Raw genomic sequence first — 6452 nt, 5'->3', positions numbered from 1 at the left:
ATGTGGCAGTGGAGGCACAGAGAGGTGATGTGGCGTGCCTGTGGTCACACAGCCAGTGAGAGGCAGAGTTAGGCCCGCCAGGTCCCAGCGGTGCCTTTCTCTGGATACTCTTTCCTCTCCTTGCCATCCCTTCACCGAGCTTGCCCAGCGCTGGTGGCTGGGTGGCTGTGGTGACCACCGGGCCGCCCCCGCAGCCTCCTGGCAAACCCCCAAGTGGGCTCCTCGGGCTCCTTGGGCGGGCCCCAGGCTGCAAGGGCAAGGGCAAGGGCAGGGAGACTCGCCCTGGCCGCAGATGTGTGGTCCCGGACCGTTCCAGCTCTCCGCTCCTCAAACCTCGACACCACTGGCTTCCCCCACGCCTTCCCTCGACAGCCTGCTGTCTTCCTCCACAGAGAAGCAGAGGCCGCCAGAAGGTCCCCTCCCTCAGCTCCTGTTACCAAGCTGATGAGCTTGCCAATGCTTTTGTCTCTTGCTCTCCTTTCCTCCTGACCCAGTGGAAGACTGACATCTCCTCCAGCCAGCTTTTCGGATTTTACCCCAGCCCGTCTCCCGTCCTCCCCTCTCCCCCTGCTCCCTCCATCTGCAGGGACCACATTCAAGGTGTTTCCATCTTAACAACATGGCCTCACAGCTGCCCTGTCTACCTACCTGAGGCCTATCTATTATCTCTCTCTCTCTCTCTCATCTATCTATCTATCTATCTAGTTCATTACTGAAGAGCAAACTTCTTACCTGGGTTGTCTCCTCATCCACATTTCCATTTCTAGTTCCCATTTCTCATCCCCATGCAGCCTGCCTTGTGCCCACATTCACCAATATCTCCACAACCTTGTTGCAAATCCAGGAGATTCCCTCCCTCCGCCTTTTTTTTTTTTTTTTTTCAGGAGACCTCTTTTATCTTTATCTTCCTTGATTTCTAGACAGCATGAGGTACAATAGACTTCTCCCTCCTTCCTGACATGTCTCCACCACTGCCTCTCCTGAATTTCCTCCTGCCTTTCAAGTGCTCAACCCAGAGTTTCCCTGTGAGCTCTCCCCTGGCCCATCTACCTCTCAGGTTCTGTGTCCTTGATCCCTCTTCCCACTCGGGAGGTCTTCCTGGTTGCTCTCAGCCGCTCACACATCAGCTGCCTCTGTGTTGAAAATTCCCAGTTCTATGTGGCTAGACTAAACCTCTACATCTCTGTATCCTTCTCCCCAGGAACTCCTCACGTATGTCCTACCTGTGCCAAAAGTGCATCGTGTCCAAATTCGACCCCACTGTCCTTTCCCCATAGGCTGCTGCTACTCTGGTATACTCTTGGGTGCTACCCACCCCTTGTTGAAACCAGGGGTCTGGGTGTTGTCCTGGGCTCCCAGCTTGCCTCACAGATTCACCCTCCTAAGTACTTCTCCAACCTGTCTTCATGCCCACAGTGACTTTCCTGACCTGTTCAATCAACATTTCATGCCTCTTCCTTTGCAACAGCTTCTGGACTGCCGTCTCAGCAGCTCCTCTCTTCTCTTCCTCCCTGCCTGTCTCTGATCTTTCTAAAAGGAGAAGCCTGTTGTCTCATTCTTTTGCTTAAAACCCTTAAAGGCACCCCCAAACCCTCAGAACATCGTGCAAACCCTTGCCCTCTGCTTAGAAGCCTTCCCTGGATCTGGACCTCACGCATGGCTCCTGCCAGCCCCACCAGGGGGAGCTGCCCTCACTTCTGACTTCCAGAGTGCTGTTGTCTCTGGAAAACTCCATGAACCCTAAACTCCATGGATCCCTCCCTAGTCATCTTTGAAATCTCAGCTTTGCTCTTGCTTCCTGCAGAAAGCTTTCCCCGGACACCCTCCAGACCCTCTGGAGGCTGGCCCAGAAACATGGCGGGCCTTTTCCTCGAGTGCAGTGGGGATCAAAACCGCTTGTTTATTGTTACCCTAGCCAGAGGCTAAGCTTCACAAAATCAGGAGCAGGTCCACTTTGTTCCAAGTACTCTACCTGGAGCCGAACACTTTTCAGCACAGACCAGTGGCTCAATAACTGTTAAATAAATGCAGGAAAATGGTGGGAAGTGTGGGCCCGGCCCTTCGCTAGCTCACTGCCCAGTGTCACCTGCCTCAGTTCTGCAACCTCAGCCACCTTGGCTGTCTGTCTAAGCCCCGGGGAGACAGGGAGGAGGTGCTCTGCCTCCAGGGGCCACACGCTGGATTTCACCTCAGCCCTGCCCACACGTAGCTGCCGGGCCACTCCAATAAAGCCTAAAAGGAACAAGTGTGGAAGGATGAGGACTGAGCGGGGAGTGAAGGGGACCAGACAGGTCTGGGGGGGGAGACAAGCCCCTCCTCTCAGCAGGACCATCTGACAGAGACCGGGTACCCATAGGGGCCGGTGGGGCCACCTTCTGTCGCCTGGGGGGCATTGGCCAGAAGCAGTGTCTGCTGGACCCCTATCTTCTGCCCGTGGTTCCCTGCAGACTTGGGGCCCAGCTGCTGGGTGCGGGGTCTGCCAGAAGGGGCGGGGCTGCAGCTGGTGGGAGGGGCTGGTCACAGAGCCTCATGCTGGCTGTGGGGACGAGAGGAGCCCTGCGCTCTGGAAGGTGTGAGGCTCAGATGGAGGACCCCTGGACACCGTGGAGGGTGGGCTCAGTTCCAGTCTATCTGCAGAGTGGGGAGGAGCTCCCTGGCTCTGGTCCAGGTGTACGTGTAGGCCCTGCTCTAGATGTGGCCGAGTGGCCTTTAGTAAGATGCTGTTGTTTTGATCCTGTCTGATGCTGGCTGGTGAGAGAGCTGGGCTTTTAGATGAGAGGACACTGAGCTCAGAGGGGTCCTGAGGCCACTTATTGAAAGCTGGGCGGGGCATCTGGGTGACTCAGTCTCTTGAGCTTCTGATTTCAACCCAAGTCACGATCTCATGGTTTGTGAGTTCGAGCCCCATATCGGGCTCACTGCTGTCAGCCTGTCAGCACAGAGCCCTCTTTGAATCCTCTGCCTCTCCCCTGCTTGTGCTCTCCCAAAAATAAATAAATATTAAAAAAAAAAAAAGAAAAAAGAAAGCAAGCAGGCAACTTGACTGCCAACCCAGGTAGCTCTGCATCAGACCCCATCCCCCACAGCCCTGCCAGCTCCCAGGACAGTCCAGCGATGGAGAAGCCAGCTCCTGCCTCTGCAGAAGCCACTAGAGAAGGCCCTGCCAACCCAGAGCTGATCTTGATCCCCATTTTTCTGGCATCTGATCCCAATGACATGTCACTCCTGTCATGAGGCTGACAGCTTATAGTGCCAGGTGACTCTCCCCACCCAGACAAAGAAAACCAAGACCCAGAGGAGGAAAGAGCCATATACACCCAACTTCCTGAATGAGTGGGAGGAGCCAGGAGGAGACCTCAGGCTCCCTGGGCCACACCTTAGAGCGGCCAGTGAAATGTGCAGGGGACAACAAGTCCTGGACGTGGAGAAACTTCCAGTTGTGTATTGTTTTCAAAAGCTCTCTGCCGTTGACTTCCCCCTCTGTAGAACCATAGTAGCCAGTATTTGTCAAGCCCAGGTCCTTAAGTGCCTTGCCTGTAACATCTCGTTTAGTGTTTGCCCTGCCACCTGTAAAATAAGTGTCATTGTGAATCCCGTTCTGTGATGAAAACACAACTTCAGAAAGACTAAGTTACCCAGAGTCACTTGGCCAAGAAGTAGTGAAGCCCAGTGTAGGACAGGAGCCGGGACACCATTCTTGAGCTGCTGACTTCTCCTATCTCTGTGAGCATCTCCCAGCAACGCCCCCTGACCCTCCGCCTCCCCCCTCCTCACCGCATCCCCTTCCCACAACCTGCCAAGCACCGCCCACTGCACTAAACTCAGCCCCACAGGCCACGCTCGTGCCCCCACTTGCCGTGCCTTTCCATGCCCAGTAAATGCCTCCGCACTCGGCCTTGGTCATCCCCGATGGCCTGGCTACACTCAGTTGCCTCTTCCGTAGTGTGTGGTAACTTTTATTATGGCATTTATTACCCTGTAGTGTGACTAGGAGTTTAAAGTTTTTTTCTACCGTGAGTTCTTCAAGGTCAGTGAGTTTCTTTATCAAGTTTGTATCCCAAGCTAGGAGAAGAGGAAGGAAGGGAGAAAGGAAGGAGGTGGGGAGGGAGGGAGGGAGGGTGAATGCACGAGACCACACCAAGTTCACTGCTAAACAACGTGTATTTGGTTGAATCATTTGAAATCACAGATGTTTTATCCTTTTTGTCTATGAAACGGCAGTTTGATAATATTTAACCTACTGTGACGAGGGTGGGTTTCCCCACCATCCAGGGCCACCCCAATATCACCACTGCCTCTCTGGGGGGGGGCAGAGACCCCACCTTTTGCTTTGGGTTAGTTTATACAAATCGGGATGAGGGTTCACTGAGGGCGGGTGTCCTGTGCAGGGCTATTCTCAGGCAGCGTGCAGACTTGAGGGGGGCCTTTTCTGCATTTGCCATAGGTGAGCTGTCCCCTCTGAGAGGGGGGGTGGGGGGTCACTATAGTGACCACAAGGAGTGGTCTACAGGTGGCGCCCAGGGGCCCCAGTGCCAGCCACTATCAGAGGTTGACTATCTCTCCAGATCACCCCACATCTGGTCTTTGGTCTTGGAGTTTGACCTCCCCCAAGGCCCGGGCCTCCCATCTCCTGGCTCTCCTTGGCTAGCCCCAGGGGCGCTGGGGCAGTCTGTGGTGGGGGAGGGAGGGATGGGAGACAGATTATGGCCTCTCCCTCTGGGTTCTTTCTAATTCGGGTTATGACTGCAAACTCTTCTTTGGCTCCTCCAACCTAGCTTGGGAGTTAAAGAGGAAGACAAAGTTCTTTTCATCGCTCTTTGCATCCTCCCCAGTCTCGTCTAATTCTCCTCAAGGCAGAGTGTCCTTTCTGTCAACTGGACAAGTGTCAGGAAGTACGGGGGTGGGGGAGAGGACACAGATTCATTTTTCAAGAGATTATGTCACCTCAGGCCAATGCAGGCTGTCGTGGTCAAAGGGGCTTTGAAATTCTCCTAAAATCATCCCAAGAGATTCAGCACATATGCACAGCCTGGGGTGCTGGCATTCATTACGGTCCCATAACATTCCCAGTCTGGTACATTGTTGTAAAAGAAGTGTACTTCAGTGGTTAATCTTGTGTGATCTCTCACCACCACCTCTCCAACACCTCTCCGAGTCTCCCAACACTGCCCCCACCCCCATTTTTAAAGTGTCACATGTTCGTTTGCTGACAGTTTGCTCTGCAGGGTCTCGCTGAAGCTAATGTCTATTAAAATCCAAGGAAATGATGCATCCTTGGGGACTGCAAATCAATAGCTCCTAGGCAGGGTGGGGCTTATTTGTTAATCGGAAGGAAGGGCCTTACTAGGGTGGCCCTAGTAAGAGAGAGGACCTGACTTCTCTGGGGTCCTGGCTAGGACTGCCTCGAAGGCCCCCTCCTCACCACCAGGTTTGAGGAGAGGGGTCTGCCCCCTCCCTTCTTCCTTCCTCGTCATCTCTTTTCTTTCCCCCTCTCTTTGGCTTTTCCAGCTTGACTCCCTGCTTGCTCCTTCTCCTTTTGTGTCTACTTCCCCTCTCTGTGCTAATTCCCCAGCACTGTCCCTTCTCGGGGAGAGGGGACCCCCAATGAGTGCACGGTCCACAGGGGGCGGGGCAGGGGGCTCAGCTGCCTTTTAGGTGGCCAAGACTCCAGTTTGCTGTCCCAGTGACGCAGGAAAAGTCACCAGCTATTCTGCATCCCTGTTTGACCAAAGAAGTTGGAGCAAGTTACCCTTTTAAAAGAGTTCATTGAGTTATAAGAAACTGGAAATATTCAAAGTGCACAATTTGATTATTTCTGAAAGATGTGTATACAGCCGTGGAACCAACACCATCATCGAGATAATAGATGTATCCTCCACCCCCCAAATTTCTTGGTGCCTAATGGCGATCCCCCTGCCCCCTCTGCCCCTCCAAGTTCTGTTCATCGCCCCTTCCTCCCTTCTCTCGGGCCCCCCACCACCCCTGGTGCCCAGGTCTGGCTTCTTATACTCAGCATAATTATGTTGAAGTTCATCCATGCTGTATCATTGATAGTTCATCCTTCTTATTGCTGATTGTATTCTATTATTTGATATATACCAGCTTATGCATTCATCTGTCGATGGAAATTTGGGTTATTTCCATTTTGGGGCTACGAGGAATAATGCTGCCGTGAACATTTGCGTACAGGTCATTGTGTGGACTTATGAAGCAGGTGAATTCTCAAGGTGCTCTGCTCTTTCTCAGCTCAGCAGCTGCCAAGGTCTAGATCCATCCTTATTCTTCACTATGATGTGACACAGGATGAAACAGGAAATTGGCTTGCTTGGGTGGGTTCGACGCCCCCCACCCCCATCACTTGCCGCATGACCTTGGGCAACTCTTGGTGTCCTTTGTTCATATGGGAATGATAATTGTTCCTACCTCTTAGAGTTGTTGTGAGCATTACATGA

The sequence above is a fragment of the Panthera tigris genome, chromosome F3 (assembly GCF_018350195.1).
Source record: "Panthera tigris isolate Pti1 chromosome F3, P.tigris_Pti1_mat1.1, whole genome shotgun sequence".
Lineage (NCBI taxonomy): Eukaryota > Metazoa > Chordata > Mammalia > Carnivora > Felidae > Panthera > Panthera tigris.
This window is presented reverse-complemented; position numbering follows the sequence as displayed.